This window comes from Sorghum bicolor, chromosome 10 (genome assembly GCF_000003195.3).
Source record: "Sorghum bicolor cultivar BTx623 chromosome 10, Sorghum_bicolor_NCBIv3, whole genome shotgun sequence".
In the NCBI taxonomy this organism is placed as follows: domain Eukaryota; kingdom Viridiplantae; phylum Streptophyta; class Magnoliopsida; order Poales; family Poaceae; genus Sorghum; species Sorghum bicolor.
The window spans coordinates 38,765,327-38,774,250 of NC_012879.2; positions in this window are offsets into that span (position 1 = coordinate 38,765,327).

Here is an 8,924-nt window from a genome sequence, read left to right on the forward strand (position 1 = left end):
GGAGCCGGCCTGGGCCTCCTCGCCTTATGCGCTCCTCCCCCACCATGGTCGAAGAAGCCATCGGTCCCTTCCCCGGTCAGGAGCGTCGGGCGGTGTCCTCGCCTCACCGGACGGCTCCTCCACATGAGCATGGGATGGAGCTCTGACCCCCTCTTCTACTACACTGCTCGGCGGGGGGGTGGCTGCAGCGACCTCCTCCCTAGTCGGGGCAACTGCAGGTTGCGCAGTGGCCTACTCCATGGTGGCCTGCTCTGTGGTGGCCTGCTCCATGGTGGCCTATTCAGTTGGCCTTGAACTCCCAACGGTGTTGGGGTCAACATCCGAGGCCACACTACAAGTTCATCCAACTAATCATAAATGCTGGAATTCTAACATTATGAAAGACACAGCTACATTTTTCTAGTTACAGGTTGGAGCTCCTGTGCGATGTTGAGAAGATCATGCGCCTGGCACGGCCTAATGAGGGTCAGGCCCGATCCTCCGAGAGGAAATTGGTAAATTTGATTGTGAAGAACTCGACGTTGGCGATCCGGCTTCAAATCAGCGTGATTCGAACCCTGCAACTGTTACACCACTGCTTCGTTGGTTATCAACCAAGCACAACTTGATTGACCTCGCCAAGAAGGTTGTTCCTGCAAGCAAATCGAAGAACACAAGCAAGAAAGTATAAACACGCAATCTAAAATTGCAGATATGAATGACGTGAATATTCAAATGAGGGTTCAAGAACTCGGTTCCAAAGGACTAATCGACACAGTGGAGGAGATCAAGAATGGGGGCCCCGGATCACTGTAAAAGGATTTGTCACCACAGTTACAATGAACGATTTAGTTTCTCGATGGAAAACTGAACTCTAAACAAAACCCAAGTCTAAACAGCGGTGGCTGCATGGAATATAAAGGAGAAGCGACCTAGAGTTGGAGACGACTAGGGGGAGGCACCCACAACATGGGCTTAACGCCCGAATTCGATACAAAACCAAGTTGGCCCAAAATAGGTGACACAGCAACTTGTCGTGGTCATAATGATTAATCCACGAAAGATCTGGAGCTAGGACTAGATCCAAAACGACGGCATCGATATCCCCTTTCCAACGAGTCTAAGATCACCCCGTTTCGATATCGTATGAAGAAGTTATGATCAAAACACTGACAATGTGTTTGCTGAATCCGAGAGTGACGTGGTAGCTGACTTGGAGATGAATTGCAACTTGGAAAATATGATGGTGTCAACATATCCAGCGTGGCGATGTCCTCATCATCCTCCCCTTCTTGAATTGGAGTCGTCCTCGACTCCATCTTGGCGATGTCCTCATCATCCCCTCCTTCTAGAATTGGAGTCGTCCTCGACTCTTCCCCATCAACAAACTCCTGCAAAAGGTTAGTGACAGTAGGCAATGCACAAGACATAATAGGTTGACAAAGCATAGTATAACATGGTGTATCTGGATTATCACATAGCACAGCAGTAGTAGAAGTTGTAGCAAGTAAAGCACCTCCATGTAACTTATTTCCATTATTTTTATCAATGTGTGTGGACAGTTTATTGTTAATCTCTTTAGCATGTTTAATAATATCCATTGGTGACAAAGGCAGCAAAGTAATGTTCTTGTTCTTATGTATGAAAGTGTATGTATTAGTTCTGCCAAGGTGTAAAGCATCATTATCAAATTCCCATGGACGTCCTAACAAAATTGAACAAGCTTGCATAGGCACAACATCAAAATCAGCAGTATCATGATAACAACCTGTGAAGAAACTAATGTGGGCTGATTTAGTTATCTTAGTCTTACCACTATTATTGAACCATTGAAGTTTATATGGATACGAATGTTGTCCTATGGTTAAGACAAGCTTCTCAACCAAATCTGAACTCACCAAGTTGTTGCAACTCCCGCTATCAATGATGGTGAGAACACAACAACCCTGCACAATAAGATATATGTGGAACAAATTGTGGTGCTGGATCTGTTTATCTTCTACATGTACCACATATGAACTCAACACATGCTGTACAAGAAGGCTAGGATAGCCCGTGGAGGCAGTAACGGAGTCAATGGCGATGGTCTCCGTGTCTTGATTTCCCTCAGTGGCATCTGCAGCAATGTGAACAGCAAGGGCTAAATCATCTTCAACATCACTAGCACTTAAATATCCATCCTCGGTAGCAATGAAAGCGCGACGACTGGGGCAATCCTTCATGACATGTCCCATGCCTTTGCATCGATGGCAAATGATTTTAGCGCTGGGGGAGGAGGAACTAGTGGAAGCACCTGGATTGGCATCTTTCTTCACTTGTGGTGGCTACACATCAGACAATTTAGTTACCCCAGAAGAAAATGCAGGTGTGAGCGTCTCTGGCTCGGAATGCTGCTGAAAATTCCTCCCATTATTAGACTTGAAAGTCTGGTGTTGCTTGCGTCCCTGTACTTCACGTTCGTCCTTTATAGCAAGATGATACAATTGGGAAAAATTACGTCATTCTTTGTAATCAAGAATGTTCTGGATATCATGATTTAAACCACCAAAGAATCTGGCACTAGCATCAGCATCATCTTCATGTACACCACAACATGCTAAACCAATAAGCAATTCTTGATAGTATGCTTCTACGCTTTTATCTCCTTGTTTTAAGTTTGCAGTTTAAGATGTAAATCACGTTGATAATAAGGAGAAACAAAATGAGATTTCATAAGTTGTTTTAAAGCATTCCAAGTTTGGGGCACAGTAGCAGCATTATTAGTATTGCAAAGATCACTCCACCAAAACAAAGCAAAATTAGTAAACTCACTAGTAGCAAGTCTAACTCTATGCTCAACAAGCACATTAGGAGAATCAAATTTTTGTTGAACAGTAAGCTCCCAATTTAAATATGCCTTACGATCAACATTACCAGCAAAAGGAGGTAGGCTAAATTTAATTTTAGCAAAGGGATCATTATTACCATGGTTATTACCTCCCATACCGCGACGATTGAAGTTGTAGCCACGACGGTTGCGTGCATCACCGTCATCGTCCATATCTTCATGATTAGAAAGATCTCCATCTGCATCTTCGTCATCACCGTGATGAGATTGAGGGCGTTGCTCAATCTGTTCAATGCGGGTGACCAGATTTATCACATTGCGTGTCAGCTCGGTCATAAGATTGCGTTGTTTAGTAATGAACGTTGTAAGTTCACTCTTGGACACACAATCATTGAAATCCGTCGGCGATCCTGCCATGGTTAAAAAATAGAGAGAAACTACAACAAAGGATTATCCCTATCAACTAAAAGGAACCAAGTGGTGGTTGTGGTGGTAAAAGTGGAATACAAAATCAGAAACGGGTTACCACCGTCTTACAACTGTTCTTACCAAAGCCTAACAGGATCAAAACTAAATTGGCAAAGTAATCTGTTGTTGAGCGTGGGTAAACAGTTGCAAGATGAACTTATGCTGACAGAAGTAAATGTGGAGCTTTAGACAGGCACAATTTAAGTAGCAAGGATTAGCAATATTCGAATACAGAGTTAGCTAAGTTTAATAAGTATCCAAAGGACAAATCACAATTGCTGGCTACGATGTGTCTAGACGTAGCGCAACAAGGTGAAACAAAGTATGATGGAAGGAACTCAGCAAACAAGCAATAGAGCAGATTTTTCTTTTATCCTGATTTTTCCTAGATTTTCCCAAAAGGCACTAGTAGGAATCAAGATTTTTTATTTTTTCACTATTTTTTTATATTTTTCTCTGAACAAGGATCACACAAGATGTAACCACAAAAATTGGCAACTGCAACTGAGGTCAGATGTGGTCTACAGAAATTCAGCAAGTTCTCTGAAAAGCGTGCAAAACCCTTGTTAATTTTTTCTTTATTTTCCTGAACTTTTTTGGCAATTTTGCTGAGACCATACAGGGCGAAAAGTTATGTATGTTTTACCAAAGGTATCTCAAGTTATGTTTTTTGGAAAGCACAACACGGCGGCGGCGACGACAGTTAGGGCAAAGCGTCCCTACACTCCTACACTGATCATAGGATGAATTGTCCCTGTGACTAACAGCAGTAGGTATTCGCCTGATGATGTAAGGAGGGCTGCGAAGCAGGCAAAATAACAGCGGCTGGCAACCTATCTAGGGTTAGCATGGCGGCGAGAGATCACACAAGGCGGCTAGCAGAGGCAAGTCGAGTAAGATGTGGTGGCTTAGACTTGTTGTTTGGAAATAGTGGATAGGATAGCGGCGGATACTAAGAACAGCAACGGTGCAGATGAACTACGACGACGAACACAATCAAAACCAGCAACTAGACTCATCCACGGACACAAACTCAACAAAGCAGAACTGAAAACGAAATTGCAAACCACAATGGGTGATAGGACAGCGGAAAATTAAACTATTTTTTGGGCTTTTTTGTGGACTATAGGTAATGAACAAATATGAATCTAGGGCAAATGAGATTATACCTCACGGCAAACGAGATTATACCTAACGGTAGGCCCGATCTTCCGAGAGGAAATTGGTAAATTTGATTGTGGAGAACTCGACGTTGGCGATCCGGCTTCCAATCAGCACGATTCGAACCCTGCAACCGTTACACCACTGCTCCATTGGTTATCAACCAAGCACAATTTGATTGACCTTGCCAAGAAGGTTGTTCCTGTAAGCGAATCGAAGAACACAAGCAAGAAAGTATAAACACACAATCTGAAATTGCAGATATGAATGACGCGAATATTCAAATGAGGGTTCAAGAACTCGGTTCTAAAGTACTAATTGACACAGTGGAGGAGATCAAGAACGGAGGCCCTGGATCACTGTAAAGGATTTGTCACCATAGTTACAGTGAATGATTCAGTTTCTCGATGGAAAACTAAACTCTAAACAAAACCCAAGTCTAAACAGCGGCGGCTGTATGGAATATAAAGGAGAAGCGACCTAGGGTTGGAGGCGACCAGGGGGAGGCACAGACAACATGGGCTTAAGGCCCGAATTTGATACATGACCAAGTTGGCCCAAAATAGGTGACGCAGCACCTTGTCGTGGACATAATGATTAATCCACGAAGGTTCTAGAGCTGGGACCAGATCCAAAACGACGGCGTCGTTGTCCCTTTTCTAACGAGTCCAATATCACCCTATTTGGATGTCGTATGAAGAAGTTATGATCAAAACACTGATGACGTGTTTGCTGAAACCGAGAGTGACGTGGTAGCTGAGTTGGAGATGAATTGCAACTTGGAAAAGATGATGGTGTCAATGTATCCAGCGTGGTGATGTCCTCATCACGGCCAGCTGCCATTGTTGGTTGCGCCTAGTCTGGACGCGCCTGCTCGTCGGGGGCCTGTGCAACGGGTGGGTCTTCAGCGGGTCGTGCGCTGGGCGCTAGGACCACCTCAGGGCGACTACGTGGTTTGTGGACCAAGTCTGGGGCCGCCACCTCTTCCTCCTCGTCATCATCAACGACTCGAAGCAGTCGTCGATGTTTTGGCGCTTGGGTGCTCGAGGCTGAGCCCTGGTCGGATGAAGGTCCTTGCACTGATTCTATCGACACCACTCCTGCTTTGGATGGTCCTCCAGTCATTGGTCTCTTGCCGGTGACTATCGTTGGTGGTCAGCGCCCCCTGACCGTCATCTTCATCACTGCTGGTGTATCGTTAACACCGAGCAGCGTTATCCAAAGGCGGGTCTACCCCCGCTGGGTGCTCCATGTCGGGCGCCAGTAACACATACACTGACGCTTGGTCAATATCTCTGATCTGCGAGATGGTGGTTATAAGTTATCAGAGGAAGAGAACGACAACGAATAAAATTGCAAGTTGTGCAAACTTATTCTTTACCTTTGGATCTGGTCGCCCCAACTTATACGTGTGCATCCGGTTGTCACTATGCATGAAGTTGCTGTCTGCGAGATTGAACAGCTCGTTGATTCCACGCTGGATCTCTAGCTTCTCCAGGTTGTCCTTGTGCATCCTGGTCATGTATTGGCTTCCCTGGTACTCATAAGCTGGGTGGACCCTCCTCTGGCATGGCTGTACTCGTCGGCCAAGGAAGTTGCCGACCAGTCAGGCTCATCCAAACGTGACCACTCGATCAGGTTCATCAATTCTTCTACCTGACCGGTGTACTCTGGTTGGTATGTCTACCTGACTCTCTTCTCTAGCACATAACCGACGTCGCAGCACATGGTGCTGCCCGGTTCTTCTCGGATGTAAACCATCTCTTATACCATTCAAACAAAGATGTCTTCTAGGGGTAGTTGAGATAGTGATTTTTCATCCCATTGCGAAGATTGAGGTATACTCCACCAGCAACCTTGGAGCCTCCATCGCTCCCTTCTTCCTCAGGCAAAACAAGTAATGAAACAAATCAAAATGTGGTTCGATCCCAACAAAAGCCTCGTAGAGATGGATAAAAGTCGCAACCAGAAGAATTGAGTTTGGATGCAGATTGCAAATCCCAATCTCATAATAGAGAAGCAAGCCTTGAAGAAACAGATGAACCAGAACCCCAAAACCCCTCTTCAAGAAATCTTCAAAAACGACAATCTCACCAGCTCTCGGGTCCGGGAAGCTTTCTCCTGATGGCACCCTCCACCCGCCAAGTTCTTGGTTGTGCAGCAACCCCATCTCGACGAGCTCATTGAGGGATCTCGTGGTGGACCTGGATTTCTTCCATTCCCTTGCCATCATCTCAGCTCTCTTTTTTGAATCGCTCTTGGCCATTTTGCTCCCGTGAACAAGAACTGGATCTAACTGATTAGGAAGAGGCAAGGAAGACGAAGGTGAAGGGCTGGTGTATGCAACTGCCGAGTGAAGAACCTGTGCTATGCTACTTCACCTATTTATGAAAGGGCAACCGTCTCCTCCACTTCCTGAATCCTAGGGAAGTGTGCGGTTTCTACGGCAAAAATGTCGTTTCAGTTCCCAATTTTTGTTGCAGTAAATTCGTCGCATTTTTTAAATAATTGTTGGAACTACTTTTGTTTCGGTTCGCGTGATGGGCGGTTGTGTTGTCAGTTGCACTCCTTTCACGTGCTAGACTGACATTTTGACAGCATTGACAAGATGGGTGGATGCCCTGTTATACTACGAATTAATTGATGATGCGGATATGAAGATTTTAAGTTCAAGAGAAGGTTTGTCTATGGTTGAGGTCTCTCTTGGGGGACTGTACCGACCACCGAGCATCTTATGCTCGGGGACTGGTCGACCAGTCTGCTCAATAAATCCAGGGACTGTACCGACCACCGAGCATGTTATGTACGGGGACTGGTTGACTAGTCTACTCAAATAAATCTAGGGACTGTACCGACCACCGAGCACATTAGCGGTCGCCAACTATGCTCGGGGACTGGTCGACCAGTCTGCTCAATAAAATCCGGGGTCTGTACCGACCACCGAGCACGTTAGCAATGGCCAACTATGCTCGGGGACTGGTTGACCAGTTTGCTCAGTGAATCTAGGAACTGTATCGACTACCGAGCATGTTCTAGGTACCCTAATTACGCTCGGGGACTGGTCGATTAGTCTATGCATCAAGATGTAAGATTGTGCAAGTTATTGAGCATGCTCATGGTTACCATTCATACTTAGGAACTGTTCTATTCAGTTACATATAAATGGAACTCATATTCAGATATGAGATAACATGTAACTTTTAGACCTTGCTACAAGGCTCATACTTCACCTTCCAGCAAGCTCGGGGACTACATCGATACGATGCATCAGGCGATGCATTTCAGTATCAGATTTTCTATGTGGTTTTTTCTTTTTAGACCCTGGCACCACGTGCCTACGTCACCTACTACCAGGCTCGGGGACTAAGTGGGCACACTTCACCTTACGGTGAATATGCTTGCTTTTTTGAGGTCTATACTTTTTAGAAAAGTAAAGTGGGCACACTTCACCAGGAAAGAAATTTTTTTTCTCAAGAGCACCAAGCATTATTCAAACAACCTGCTTCTTCGGTGTCGACATTGATTAGCTGTCAACTATTCGGCCTTTTTTCTTACTGGTCGGAGACGTCAAGCCTCGAAGAAGCTCAAGACGGCGTGTTATATCATAATACATGGAGCTTGGAGACTAGCTGTGGGGGTATAAACCCCTATACCCTTACGGCTAGACTTGGTCCAGAAGATATGTCCCATTACGAGACAGCTCGAGACTTGATCCAACTACTTGGAGTTTCACGCAAGGAAACAAGACGTGGAGATCAAGCAGGATTCTAGTTAGTTAGAATAGGAATTGATATCGTATTATCTATGGCTATTGTAACCGACTAGGATTAGTTTCTAGATTTGTAACCCTGCCCTCAGAACTATATAAGGAGAAGTAAGGGACCCGACAACTCAATTCAACTCATCTCAGATAAATACAACCAGACGCAGGACGTAGGTGTTACGCCCATACAGCGAACGAACCTGGACAAAATCATTGTCTGTGTCTTGCGTCACCATCGAGTTCGTAACTTGCGCACCTCTATGCCGATAAACTACTTCCGTGGGTATACCCCAAGGTAGATTGTCGACTAGCTTTTGTCGACAACGACTGTCGCGCGCCCCGGCCAAAACTTACGAGTTGCACTCTATTAGCTAGAACCTATAAAAAGTCTCGTAGTGAAACCCTACCTGCTCACCTCGGTAGTGTTTAGGTGAGTCACGACTTCGGGCAAACGAGAATTACGACTTGAAGTGAAAGTGTACAACCTCTGCAGAGTTTGATCACACTGATATAGCTGTGCTCACGGTCACGAGCGGCCCAGACTCTCACATGATGAGCAAATTGATATCACATGAAACTTGGAGAAGGAACTTAGTTGAGGTGGCTACCTCGTGTTTGGCAGGATTGCTATCTTGTAATCTTAATTGGGATTGCTATCCCATGACCCTAATGGGGTTGCTACCCCAAGTTACCAACTGAGGTTGCTACCTCGGTGGTAATAATAAT